The following is a 15,189-nucleotide window of genomic DNA, read 5'->3' as shown; positions in this document are numbered from 1 at the left end:
TGTTTTAGTTGTTTTGAGGGGCTATCAATGTGTGTTGGTCTCACTTAAGGCATATTGAAGCATAATTTTGAAAAAATAATTGAGAGATAGACTGAAAAGTAGAAATTAAACTAGAAATTGATAACACGAAATTATATCATATTTTAGGACTTAATTCAATTAAATTTTATTATTATTTATTTCAGTTCACTTCATTTTATTAGATATTACGCGGTATTTTCTTCCTATTTGCCTCAGGTGGCTTATTTTGAAGCACAAGTAAAAATGGAAGAAAAGGAGGTGCAAAAGGAGAGAAAATGAACCAAATGTCAAAGCCCAGCCCAAAACACAAAACGCAGATGCCGTGCATGTGACGGCCGTCACAGAGGCTGTGACGAGCGTCACTCCTTGCACACTCCTGTGACGGACGTCACACATGGTGTGACGAACGTCACACATGGTGTGACGAACGTCACACCATTCCCCTACATTTTTGGCGCAAGGAACGCCTCTGAGACGTTGAGGAGACGTTGAGGAGTGTTGAGCCCTATATCCACGCCATGCTTTTATGCACGTTAAAGACCTTTTTGGCAGCGGAAGCGGTTACTCAAACATATATAAATAGCCACTTGCAAAACCAAAAAGGGTTCCGAAGCTTTTCCACATTTTTTCCTTTGCCGTTTTCGCTTTAGCATATTTTCTTTTCCAGCAACTTAACATTATTGTTTCTTATTTAGTTTTACGAGTTCTACACTATTTCCTTTGCAATTCCTATTTTCCTGTTTAGCATTTAGTTAATTCTTTTCGCACAATAGTTTCTACGCCGGAAACTATTGTGCACCTTTTTACCGGATCTAACCTTACGTTAGAATCTAGTTTTTTATTTTCTTTCGTTTTGTTTTGTTGTTTAATTGAAGAATCCAAGAACAAATCCTACCGGCTTGTGGTGGAGTGTTCAAGACTATTGTTTAACTCATTCAGGTTCTTTAATTATTATTTAATGCTTTGTTTTATTATTTATTTATATTATCTGCCTGGGATGAGTCTGTTTATGCATGATAAGTATTTTAGTTTGTTTAGCATGTCTGGCTAATTCGCTTAGATATCGGTATGTAAAGTAAGCGGAATAAGGAATCAAAACTAAGTCGGTTAAATTAAGTTTAGAATTAAAATCACTCTTTTTACGGTCTCAATTTACAGGTTTAATAACAAAGGTTTTTACGAAAGTAAAAGACATAAAGAAGTTAAAATCAATAGAGCGAGAGTTTGAGGTTTTAATTGGACAGTGTAAATTAGACATTAATTCTAGATCAGGGCGAGAGCAAGTTTTAGAGTTAATTAAATTCCGATCTTTTCCAAAAAGTATTTTTAAAGATTGAATGTGAGGACGAGAGTTAAGCATTCGAATTTAATTATATAACCTAAGTCAACAGAGCGAGAGTTTGAGATAAAGGTGTTTAAACGGTCAGTGTTTTCTTGAAAAGAGTTTCTATGGACTGTATTGCTTTCAAAAAATGATTTTTGACTTAATTATAAGTGACAGCTACATTAACATAAAATCATGGTTTATTCAACAAAGCGAGAGTTTGAGATAAAACTTTTAATCAATAAAGTCAACTGAAAAGATTTATTTTAAAACCACGAGACCGACAAAGGATTGATTCCCTAATTACGACGAACTGCATACCGATATCTGCTTTATTAATATTTAATCTAGATCTTAGTTTAGTTTTTAGCTTTCCCCCAAACAATCAAACATTGTTCACCTTAGCTTTACGAAGTAACCTTAGATAACGGTATATCGATTCATAAGTCCCTGTGGGATCGATATCTTTTAAAACTACGCGATAGAACTGTGCACTTGCAGTTTGTACCCCAAATTCGACTCATAAAGTCGCGATCAAGTTTTTGGCGCCGTTGCCGGGGACTTTTATTTAATCGATATCGTAACTCTTCCGTTACGCTGTAGAGACTAAGGTTTCTTTTTCTTCTATTCTTTCTTTCGTTGATTTGTATGCCACGCACTCGCTCTCAAGGCGAACCGCTCTATTTACGAATCAACGATATCGAACTATATCTCCGAGTCCTACGACGAATTCGGGAATATCGTGCTGCAAACAATCTCCCTCCTATAGAACTTCCTGATTTCAAAATCCTTTTTCCTTCGATAACCGAGATGGCAGAACCAGCTCGTGCTCTTAGAGATTACGCCGCTCCATCGCAAGATGAGCCGCATTCAAGTATTGCTCCACCCGTAATCGAAGCAAACAACTTCGAACTTAAACCTTCACTGTTGCAGGCTGTGCAACAGAACCAATTCTCTGGAAATCCTACCGAGGATCCAAACCTTCATTTATCCGTATTTGTCCAATACGCTGATACTGTTAGAGCTAATGGTGTCACTTCAGAGGCAATTCGACTTCGTCTTTTTCCTTTCTCATTAAGAGATAGCGCTAGAAGATGGCTTCAATCTCTTCCTTCCAACTCAGTCACCACATGGAACGAGTTGAAGAAAGTTTTTCTTGCTCGATATTTTCCGCCAAGCAAAACAGCTATGTTAAGAGCCCAGATAAACGGATTTAAACAGAAAGACAACGAGTCTCTTTTCGAAGCATGGGAAAGATACAAAGACATGATGAGACTTTGCCCACACCATGGTTTGGAAGACTGGTTAGTAATTCACACATTTTATAATGGTCTCTTGTACAACACAAGGTTAACAATAGACGCCGCTGCAGGTGGTGCACTAATGAACAAACCTTATGCTGATGCCTACCAGCTTATCGAAAGCATGGCCCAAAACCACTATCAGTGGGGAACCGAACGAACAATGGTGGAAAAACCTCAAACGAAAACTGGCATGTACGAGATAAGTAACCTTGATCACGTTAATGCAAAAGTGGATGCTTTGGTCCAGAAAATTGAAAGTTTAAATGTATCACCTCCAGCCGCCGTGGTTGCTATAACTCAGAATTGCGAGGTCTGTGGAATCCAAGGTCACACTCCTACGGATTGTCAACTCTTGACAGGAATCCAAGCAGAGCAAGTAAACTATGCTCAAGGAAGCCCCTACTCGAATACCTATAACTCAAATTGGAAGAACCATCCAAACTTTTCGTATAAGAGTAATAATGCTTTGTACGCACCTGGATAGTCTCAAAATCAAGCCCCAGCTATACCTCCGGGATATCAGAAACCGAACCCATCCATGCCTAACAATAACGCCCCTAGGAAATCCAACTTGGAAATCATGATGGAAAACTTTATAGCTTCCCAACAACAAACCAATAAAGATTTTTTAAACCAGAATGTACACACTGGCAAACAACTTAAACAACTAGCAAGCAAAGTAGATGCCTTGGCTACCCATAACAAAATGTTGGAAACACAAATATCACAAGTAGCCCAACAACAAGCACCTACTGCTGCCCCAACTGGTACATTCCCTGGACAGCCCCAACCTAATCCGAGAAGCCACGCTCATGCAATTATATTAAGAAGTGGAACGGAAGTGGAAGGACCGTCTGATCCAAGGATAGAAAACCAAAACCCTAAGAAATCAACTGAGGAAAGTGAACCTAAGGAAAAGGAAGAGAGTAATAAGGAAACCCTAGAAAAGAAGGAACCTTATGTACCTCCACCACCTTACGAACCACCTATCCCTTACCCTCAAAGGCTTGTCAAAACCAAAGATGCGGGCCAATTTAGAAAGTTTGTTGATCTCCTTAAACAATTAAACGTTACAATTCCGTTCACCGAAGCTATTACGCAGATGCCCTCCTATGCTAAATTCTTAAAAGAAATTCTTTCTAATAAGAGGAAACTTGAAGATAGCGAAACCGTTACACTCCCTGCCGAATGTAGCGCTATAATCCAAAACATGCCTCCTAAACTCAAGGATCCGGGTAGTTTCTCTATACCCTGTCACATAGGAAAATTTGTCATCGACAAAGCCTTATGCGATTTAGGAGCCGGAATTAGCGTTATGCCTTTATCCATATGTAAGAAACTGGAAATGGGAGAATTAAGACCAACCAAAATGTCTGTGCAACTAGCAGATCGTTCCATCAAATATCCTGTAGGAATTCTTGAAAATGTTCCCGTACGCATAGGTCAATTCTATATTCCAACTGATTTTACAATTATGGACATTAGAGAAGATGATATTACACCCATTATACTGGGAAGACCGTTTTTAGCAACTGCCGGTGCAATCATAGACGTAAAACGAGGACGACTCACCTTCGAAGTAGGTGAAGAGAAAATTGAGTTCATTCTTTCCCAATTCTTGAAAGCACCTGCAATAGAAGATACATGTTACTTCATGGATATCATCGATGAATGCATAAAAGAAGCAGAGTTAGGAGAAGACAAATCATCAGACTATCTTTTAAAAGACAAATCTAACCAATGTTTAGCAATAACACCGGACCCCACGCAATGTCTTAACAAACAAACCCTTGACCTGAAAACACTTCCCAAAAATCTGAGATATGATTTCCTAGATTTAGAACTTGAACGACCTGTGATAGTTAATGCAGACCTAGGAAGACTCGAAACAGAAAAACTCCTACATATCTTAAGAAAGTATCCAACCGCACTAGGTTACCACATCACCGATCTTAAAGGAATAAGCCCTTCTATTTGTATGCACCGCATCATGTTAGAAGAAGACTGTAAAACCTCTAGGGAACACCAGAGGAGACTAAATCCGATCCTGAGTGAGGTAGTAAAGAAGGAAATAACCAAGTTATTAGAAGCAGGTATTATATATCCTATATCTGATAGCAAATGGGTTAGTCCTGTACACGTAGTACCAAAGAAAGGAGGCATAACCGTTATTGAAAACGAAAAAGGGGAAACTATAACTAAACGAATCGAATCGGGATGGAGAATGTGCATTGACTATAGGAAACTAAACAAAGCAACCCGAAAAGATCATTTCCCTTTACCATTCATTGACCAGATGTTAGAACGATTAGCAAAACATTCGCATTTCTGTTATCTAGACGGTTATTCAGGCTTCTTTCAAATACCAATTCACCCTGATGACCAAGAAAAGACAACATTCACGTGCCCTTTTGGTACCTTCGCTTATAGGCGAATGCCGTTTGGCCTGTGTAATGCTCCTGCAACCTTTCAAAGATGCATGATGGCAATTTTTGCCGACTTTCTCGAAAACATCATGGAAGTATTTATGGATGACTTTTCCGTATACGGACAAAGTTTTGAAGAATGCCTTGAAAACCTAGAAAGAGTTCTTGAGCGATGTGTGAAAGTAAACTTAGTACTTAACTGGGAGAAGTGCCATTTTATGGTACAAGAAGGAATTGTTTTAGGACACATCATCTCGAACAGAGGAATTGAAGTAGACAAAGCCAAAATAGAGGTAATCGAAAACCTTCAACCCCCGAAAACTGTGACAGAAGTACGAAGCTTCTTAGGACACGCCGATTTTTACCGACGATTCATCAAAGACTTCTCTAAGATAACTAAACCTTTAACCGGACTATTGATGAAAGATGTTGATTTCATATTCGACGATAACTGTTTAAAAGCATTTCAAGCGCTTAAGCAAGCACTGATCTCCGCACCCATAATGCAGACACCCGACTGGAATGAACCATTCGAAATAATGTGTGATGCCAGTGATTATGCTGTAGGTGCTGTTTTAGGACAACGAAAGGATAAAAAGCTTCACGTTATATATTACACAAGTAGAACCCTGGATGAAGCGCAAATGAATTACGCCACTACCGAGAAAGAACTCCTAGCAGTTGTATTTGCGCTAGATAAATTTCGTTCTTACTTGGTCGGAGCCAAAATAATAGTTTACACTGATCACGCTGCTATCAAGTACCTTTTAACAAAAAAGGATGCTAAACCTAGACTCCTAAGATGGATCTTGTTGCTACAAGAGTTCGATTTAGAAATCAAAGACAAGAAAGGAACTGAAAACGTAGTAGCAGACCACCTCTCTAGACTTGAGAACCTTGAACCGGAAAGAACCTCAATTAACGATGATTTCTCGTACGATAAACTTATAGCTACTTTGGAAGAGAACAACTCCGACAAACAAGTAGAAACCACCTTAGCTATAATCTGTCACACCATGGTACGCTGATCTCGTCAATTATTTAGCTGCCGGAATAATTCCGCCCACTTTATCCTACCAGCAGAAGAAACGATTCTTCTACGATATAAAATACTATTACTGGGACGATCCCTTACTTTTCAAAAGGGGCCCCGATGGTATTTTCCGTCGATGTATACCCGAAGAAGAGGTAGAAAATATAATCCAACACTGCCACTCCGCTCCTTATGGTGGACACACAAGTACATCCAAGACCTGCTCTAAAATCCTACAAGCCGGCTTTTATTGGCCAACTATATGGAAGGACGTACATGCGGCTATTAAGGAATGTGACAGATGTCAACGCACAGGAAACATATCTAGACGTGACGAGATGCCACAAAAAGGTATTTTGGAAGTAGAGATCTTCGACGTGTGGGGAATAGACTTCATGGGACCTTTTCCATCCTCTTTCGGTAACAAATACATACTCGTGGCAGTTGACTACGTATCAAAATGGATCGAAGCTATAACTTCTCCAACAAATGACACCCGAGTAGTAACTAGACTCTTTAAGAATATAATATTTCCGAGATTTGGCATCCCAAGAATAGTAGTCAGTGATGGTGGATCGCACTTTATATCCAAGGTACTCGAAAAATTATTGTTTAAATATGGCGTGAGACATAGGATAGCGACACCTTACCACCCTCAGACCAGTGGACAAGTGGAAGTATCTAACAGAGAAATCAAGCAAATACTAGAAAAAACAGTCGCCACTTCAAGGAAAGATTGGTCATTGAAATTACCAGAAGCTTTGTGGGCATACCGAACTGCTTATAAAATCCCCATAGGGACGACCCCATTTAAGCTCATATATGGAAAATCCTGCCACCTCCCGGTAGAATTAGAACATAAAGCCTATTGGGCTATTAGAAATCTGAATCTAAACTATAAAGCCGCCGGTGAAAAAAGAATCCTTGACATAAACGAATTAGAGGAACTCAGAAGAGATGCCTATGAAAATGCCAGAATCTACAAAGAAAGAACAAAACAATGGCATGACAAGCGTATATCAAGGAAAATCTTCAAGCAAGGCGACGCAGTCCTTTTATTTAACTCTAGACTAAAGTTATTCCCGGGAAAACTACGATCCAGATGGTCAGGTCCTTTTCATATCACTAACATCTTTCCCAGTGGAGCGATAGAAATTAAAGGCAAATCCACAGAACCGTTCATCGTAAACGGGCAACGTCTAAAACACTATCACTATGCGGAAACCAATGGAGATTCGCAAATCCTACACTTAGACGAAATGCCTCCAGGATTAATAGATTATACTTAACAGTTTCTTTGTCGAGCTTGCGACATTTAAACAAAGCGCTTAGTGGGAGGCAACCCACAATTATTTTATTATTTCCTTATATTATTATTATTATTATCTTCCTATTTCTTCCTTAATTATTCTTTTAATTTCTGTTTAGTATTCATTCCTAATTCATTTTAATTTAATAATATGTTTTTTCTTCTTTCGGCATTTGGCCAAATCCTGACTAAAACTCATGTTTTCTTTTCTCTAGCTAACACTAACCAGATGGGACATATTGATCGTATGGGTATCAAATTCAGAGGAATGGCTCAGAAACAAAAGTTTGAAGAACTAGCCACTAGAGAGATGCTACCTAGTTTGTATGCTGATGATTGGGCTATGACTGCCCTTGGACTGAGACAAAGTGTCCTGTATTTGCTGAATCAGATAGGATGGGAGACATCCCCTATCCTAAGACATTTCACCACCTACCGGAGACTCACACTAGAATTCCTTAGCTCATTAATCTATCTACCCAGCCATGGAAAAGGAATTAGCAGAGGTTTTATCCAGTTCAGAATGTTCAACATGGAGTACCAATTTAATATTAGAGACTTTACCAACCTTTTGGGTTTTCCTACCTCCTTTGACACATTCACAGTAAGCCAGGAAGAACTTTTTGAATATAGAGAACTTGAACACTTTTGGGGTGAGTTGACTGGAAATGACGAGCCCGAGGAACATGAGTTTCTCTCTGGAAACATACACAACCCGACCTTTCGCTATTTCCATAAGATCCTGACCCACACTTTATTTGGGAAGAAGCCAAATAGTACTTCAGTTTCACGTGATGAACTCTTCATCATATTTTGTGCTTCCCAGAACCGTCCAGTAAACGGTGCCACTTTTATGTTAGCTAATTTGGACCACCTTATCCAGGATGAGCGAGCACCAATCCGAATAGGCGGTTTGATAACTATGATAGGTAATGCTATTGGATTACGTCAGCCTATGCTTGACCTAAGCCCTTTTTGTGGCATTACTACTATGAGTATACCCTTCCTCTTCAACACTATGTTTATAGCAAACCTAGGGTCTGACGAGTTTGAGCTTATTATTGATAACCAAGTTCTTTGCCTATTCACCATGCCCGATCCTAGGACAAGTGTTCATAACCGCAGTAACTGGCTCTACAACCTGAACGAAACCCCCTCTCCTGCTAGATCCACTGAATCCATCCAGGACTATGAGATTTGTGATGACTATGAGACTTATGATGACCAGATCCCTCATGCTGAATCTGACCCTCAGACACCATCCGGCTATTATGATATTGACCCTCCTCCTCAGCCTGTTCAGACCGAAGAATCAGCAGTATCCGACCTCCGGCATCATATGCCCGGAACTGATTATAGCACCGCCATTGAAGCTTTGATGTCAGAACAAGGCGCCCTCAGAGAAGAATTTACTGACATGAGACACGAAGTTCTAGGGTACATGAGCAGTATGACAGATCAGTTTCACGAGTTGCTACATCGTGTTAACTCTTTTGCTCCTCCGGCCAGAGATCGTGCAGATGGATAGTATTTATTTGTTTTTCTTAGTTATTTAGTTTTAAGCTAGATTATTCATTAATGTTATTTGAATTCATGTTCGCATTTGTTTCCTTTTCGCATTTCTTTTGTTCTTCTTTCCAATATTACATTATGATCATTTTATTGAAGCTATTTATTTAATTTTATTATGCAATAGCTATTATGTTCTCTACTGTTGCTACCTATGACTTATTATTATACAAAGTAAAATAAGCATGCAGGAGAAATTAAATTGCAGAATAAATCAATCAGTAGAAAACAAACAAAAAAAATAACAATATACAATAACTTACCTGAAGGACGCTAGCTGAACATTGGCCAAACAGACAGTGTGACGAGCGTCACACATTCTGTCACGGACGTCACACTAAGAACCTGTTACGCCCGTCATGCACTTGTAACGAGCGTAACGCCCTTCAGACTAGGTGAACGTTAAGGAGCCGTTGGAGACGAACGTTACACCCCTTCAACTTTTTACCTTCCCCATTTATTCACATTTACCCACATTCATTCACTTTTCAACCACCTCCTTTCCAACTTCCAAATTCTTTTCCTATAAATACCCACCAAACCTTCCTTCATTCACCACAAACCATTCTCTAATATCAAATACATTTCTTTTCTTTCCAAATCACTCCTTCAAAATTCATTCATCACAATGGCAGGAAATCAGAATTTCGGAAATATCATCTTCCGATCCGAAGATGAAAATTATCAAAGGGAGCAATTCGAGCGTTTCCAACAGCGAGGCGTCGTTTCCACCAGGTACCCCGATTTAACTTGTTTACAACAATTAGGATTACTCCAAGGTATCGAATGGATGCTCCGCCTAGCCGACTTAACCTTCCTTTGCACTCATAATCAACCCACCTACCCATCCCTAACCTTAGAATTCTTAAGTTCATACGACTACACCACTCCCGCCGGTGAAGACGAATTTTTAACCGGTACCGCAACCTTCCGTATGTTTAACACCGAGTACTCCTTAACCCAAAACCAATTGAGTACCATGTTACAATTTCCCATAGAAGGTCAGGTACACCCCAGAATCCCTCCAAACTCAAACTGGAACACAGTTGACGTTTTCGACCTTTTCAAGAAAATTTCCGGTATAGATGCCTACAACTGGGAAGAGCTCCTTCTTTCCCATATACATAACCCAACTATCCGGTACTTTATCCGCATCTTGCAAAACACAGTTTTTGGAAGACCAAACAACAGCAAGGTCAACTCAAAGGAGCTATTCTTCCTCCAATGCGTTTTCGAACCGGATACTAAGGTAAACGCCGCCTCTTTTCTATTTCATCATATCCGCACCTTATGTGCTAGAGGTCGGCAACCTTTTATAATTGGTGGATTAATCACCACCATAGCACTTGGCCTAAACCTAGGGGATAAACTCCAAACTTTAGAATCTCTACCTCCCCTATCTATGGATATCAGCTACTGTCGATCCAGCCGCCTGATTAAGAACAGAGTAGGCGGAGGATATTATCTTATGGTGAACAACCAGGCAGTCCCAAGCGTTGTTCTACCAAATATCGCCCTAACTGATGTCACAAACCCCGACCGCCACCTCTATGATCTAAACGCTCCCGAAGCCACCGAGCCTTCACAAACAAACCCGCACACAGACGAGTTTGAAGCAATGGAGCAAGGTGATCATCCTCCTACACAACATTCAGTCCCGCTCAACCCTTCCGGTAATGCAACTGGCCCATCCTCCCAACGTCGTCGACGAAGAAGGCCTGCAACCAACGACGACATCATGGATGCTATTGATGGTATGCAGGCACAGAATGTCGAGATGATGCAATTGATGCGTCAAATGCAACAACAACAGGATGCTAGGAATGCCATAACCGACCAGCGGTTTACTGAGTTGTTCAGCAGGTTCGACAACTTAGACTTACGTCAGAGATCACCAGGTCCAAGAACCAGAGGCGGAAGGCAGCCTTAGTTGTAGTTTCTTTTTCCTTTCCATATTGTATTTCATTTCCTTAAAACATTGGGGACAATGTTTAGTTTAAGTATGGGGGGGAAACCATGTTCTTTCCATTTCCATTTCTTCAAGTATGTACCTTTCCTTTCATTGCTATTTTAATTATTATTTATTAAAAAAAAAAAAAAAAATCTATTATTTTAAGTTAAGTCCCGAGTGTGAACAAATTTCCATTATCTATTCCCTCAAACTTTCATGAGCCACAACAACAAAAATTCAACATCCAATAAGTATAAAGGTTGCTCATCTTATCGATCTTGAGTCGAATCAAGACAAAGACTACTACCGCCAAACACTCTAAACGAACCTCAACACGTTAGATCAAGATAAGTACCTATTATACCAATTCCTTGAACTTTTAGTTTTATAGTAACCCCAAGTAGTTTATACGAGAAGTCAGCACCACCTTAATAGCAAACTACGTGGAGAGCCGATGAATATAAGTGAATGATTCCCAAAGTAACATAAAAAAAAATATATATATATCAGGAAATGCACTAATTAAGTTAGGTGATCCTTACCAGATCATTTAATCTAAAGGTTGCAGATCATACAAAAACACAATATGAAAGATCCATTATGAGTTGGTTCAGTAGGTATCTGGTACTGAACTTGGTAGGGCGAACTACGGTTCGATCCCCCGCAATTTGCAATGGGCTGAATAACGAAGTTATCCGACTTATGTACCAGAACTTCTAGCTCAAAGGGGATCATAATCACTAACCGGTTACTCCACTATGTGCGCGAAAAGATAAAGGGCTTAATGTGATTTCGCTAGAATGAAAACGGGTGAAATAAGAGTAAAGGAACCAGGATAGCTATCATAGTGTACTTGAACTGATTTGCATAAGGCAGGGTTATCTAGGTTGTGACGGTGGTTGTTGATGTCAAGATTAAACTCAAGTTGCTTCTAAACAAAATCCACTTGCAACCTATTACGAATTGATGTGTGTTTTGAAATTTCATCTGGCTAAATTTTTAAAACGAGTTCTATACTGAATTTTGCTTGAGGACAAGCAAAGATCTAAGTATGGGGGAGTTTGATAACACGAAATTATATCATATTTTAGGACTTAATTCAATTAAATTTTATTATTATTTATTTCAGTTCACTTCATTTTATTAGATATTACGCGGTATTTTCTTCCTATTTGCCTCAGGTGGCTTATTTTGAAGCACAAGTAAAAATGGAAGAAAAGGAGGTGCAAAAGGAGAGAAAATGAACCAAATGTCAAAGCCCAACCCAAAACACAAAACGCAGGTGCCGTGCATGTGACGGCCGTCACAGAGGCTGTGACGAGCGTCACGCCTTGCACACTCCTGTGACGGACGTCACACATGGTGTGACGAACGTCACACAATTCCCCTACATTTTTGGCGCAAGGAACGCCTCTGAGATGTTGAGGAGACGTTGAGGAGTGTTGAGCCCTATATCCACGCCATGCTTTTATGCACGTTGAAGACCTTTTTGGCAGCGGAAGCGGTTACTCAAACATATATAAATAGCCACTTGCAAAACCAAAAAGGGTTCCGAAGCTTTTCCACATTTTTTCCTTTGCCGTTTTCGCTTTAGCATATTTTCTTTTCCAGCAACTTAACATTATTGTTTCTTATTTATTTTTACGAGTTCTACACTATTTCCTTTGCAATTCCTATTTTCCTGTTTAGCATTTAGTTAATTCTTTTCGCACAATAGTTTCTACGCCGGAAACTATTGTGCACCTTTTTACCGGATCTAACCTTACGTTAGAATCTAGTTTTTTATTTTCTTTCGTTTTGTTTTGTTGTTTAATTGAAGAATCCAAGAACAAATCCTACCGGCTTGTGGTGGAGTGTTCAAGACTATTGTTTAACTCATTCAGGTTCTTTAATTATTATTTAATGCTTTGTTTTATTATTTATTTATATTATCTGCCTGGGATGAGTCTGTTTATGCATGATAAGTATTTTAGTTTGTTTAGCATGTCTGGCTAATTCGCTTAGATATCGGTATGTAAAGTAAGCGGAATAAGGAATCAAAACTAAGTCGGTTAAATTAAGTTTAGAATTAAAATCACTCTTTTTACGGTCTCAATTTACAGGTTTAATAACAAAGGTTTTTACGAAAGTAAAAGACATAAAGAAGTTAAAATCAATAGAGCGAGAGTTTGAGGTTTTAACTGGACAGTGTAAATTAGACATTAATTCTAGATCAGGGCGAGAGCAAGTTTTAGAGTTAATTAAATTCCGATCTTTTCCAAAAAGTATTTTTAAAGATTGAATGTGAGGACGAGAGTTAAGCATTCGAATTTAATTATATAACCTAAGTCAACAGAGCGAGAGTTTGAGATAAAGGTGTTTAAACGGTCAGTGTTTTCTTGAAAAGAGTTTCTATGGACTGTATTGCTTTCAAAAAATGATTTTTGACTTAATTATAAGTGACAGCTACATTAACATAAAATCATGGTTTATTCAACAGAGCGAGAGTTTGAGATAAAACTTTTAATCAATAAAGTCAACTGAAAAGATTTATTTTAAAACCACGAGACCGACAAAGGATTGATTCCCTAATTACGACGAACTGCATACCGATATCTGCTTTATTAATATTTAATCTAGATCTTAGTTTAGTTTTTAGCTTTCCCCCAAACAATCAAACATTGTTCACCTTAGCTTTACGAAGTAACCTTAGATAACGGTATATCGATTCATAAGTCCCTGTGGGATCGATATCTTTTAAAACTACGCGATAGAACTGTGCACTTGCAGTTTGTACCCCAAATTCGACTCATAAAGTCGCGATCAGAAATACTTAAAGAAAATAATTAAATTGAATTAAGATTAAATATATAAATAAATAAAATAAATTTAATTAAAAGAGACATGATAAAAAATTGTGGGTTGCCTCCCACACATCATTTTGTTTAACATCAATAGCTCGACAACAAAAGTTCGAAACATAATTGGAAAACTGATGATAATGATAACTGAAAAGTGGGAAAATAGTTCTTCCCCCACACTTAAACCGAACATTGGCCTCAATGTTTTTATGAAAGTGGAAAGAAGGAAAGGATAAACCGATGAAGACATCAAATGCCATGGTGTCTAGCTGTCGGATCTAGTGCTCTGCATAAGGAATAAACTTCTTGATACAGGTAGCCCATTTGATCTTCCATCTTATATGTTTAATCTTGTAGTGCTTGGCGGAGAGCAATGAATTCGCGTCTGAGGGAGTTGCACTCATAGTCAATATTATGCCCATTTGGACTAGGAAGACTCGCAAAAGAAGATGAAGAAAAGACATCTAGCGGAGGAGTTGGGTGGTATTTAGGTGCGAAAGGGTTTGTGGTGGGGTAGGTACCTCTCCCTGGACTTCCAATTGGTACATCCAATTGTCGTGGTTATGGACACTTGTTCGTTCATAGTTTGGGAGGATAAAGTAGTGGACAACTTCATTATTAACCAGTAGATAAAATTCATTAGGCCTCTTAACTATCACCAATTTTCTATTCAAGTAGTGGTCAATGTCTACCAGGGTGTTACCTCATAGAGGTACTAGATATGCCACTTGGTTCCGGAGGCCTACAACTAAGGCAATTGAAGTGACAATCTTGCCAACCAAAATATTTCATGTTGTTGACTTTGCTATTGTGTCCAGGTTGGCAAGCAAGAATTCTGGAAAATGCATGGCGCGGGATTGAAAAATACTGAGCATGATAAATAATTCTTCCTTGCTAACGGTGTTAGTGTTATCACTCTTTCTAAAGAAGGTTTATGCTTAAACCATATAAAAGTACCTAATAGTTGGGTTATGAATAAGGGTAGCATTCATTCTTTCTTGGTCAGGTGGGGCTACCATGGTGATGCTACCCCATAAATTGTCAAGTTCACATTGCATGAAAATGTCAGTGGGCACCTTAGTGAAGGTATTAGGTCCTGTCTGAAATCCTAGTAAGTTGCCTATTTTAGTATCTTGCAACTAAGAACTGGTCCATACAGCCTAAAAGCAGTCCTACCCCTATATCTTCCAACTCTTCTATGAGGATAATAATGAAAGGAACTAAGAAACTCAAGAGTGACGTTCTGGTAGGTGGAGTGTCTTGCAACTAAGAACTGGTCCTAGCCAATTTGATTAAACAAATATCTGAGGTTGTCATGTAGGCCTAATGTTGTTAGGCGTTGGAAATTAGGGTACATGGTCATAAAAATGGTTCTATATGACAAGTCTTTGTAGCGCTTCCTCTAGGTGTCA

The 15,189-nt window shown here is 38.9% G+C and overlaps 1 pseudogene; it reads right to left on the bottom strand.

The window, feature by feature from the left end:
• Positions 1–2,540: 2,540 nt before the first annotated feature.
• LOC127109144 (uncharacterized) lies at positions 2,541–2,640 on the bottom strand (annotated as a pseudogene).
• Between the last annotated feature and the right edge of the window lie 12,549 nt (positions 2,641–15,189).

This window comes from Lathyrus oleraceus, chromosome 7, assembly GCF_024323335.1.
Source record: "Lathyrus oleraceus cultivar Zhongwan6 chromosome 7, CAAS_Psat_ZW6_1.0, whole genome shotgun sequence".
Lineage (NCBI taxonomy): Eukaryota > Viridiplantae > Streptophyta > Magnoliopsida > Fabales > Fabaceae > Lathyrus > Lathyrus oleraceus.
The sequence above is the reverse complement of the archived record's forward strand: the minus strand, read 5'-3'. Positions and strand labels throughout refer to the sequence as shown.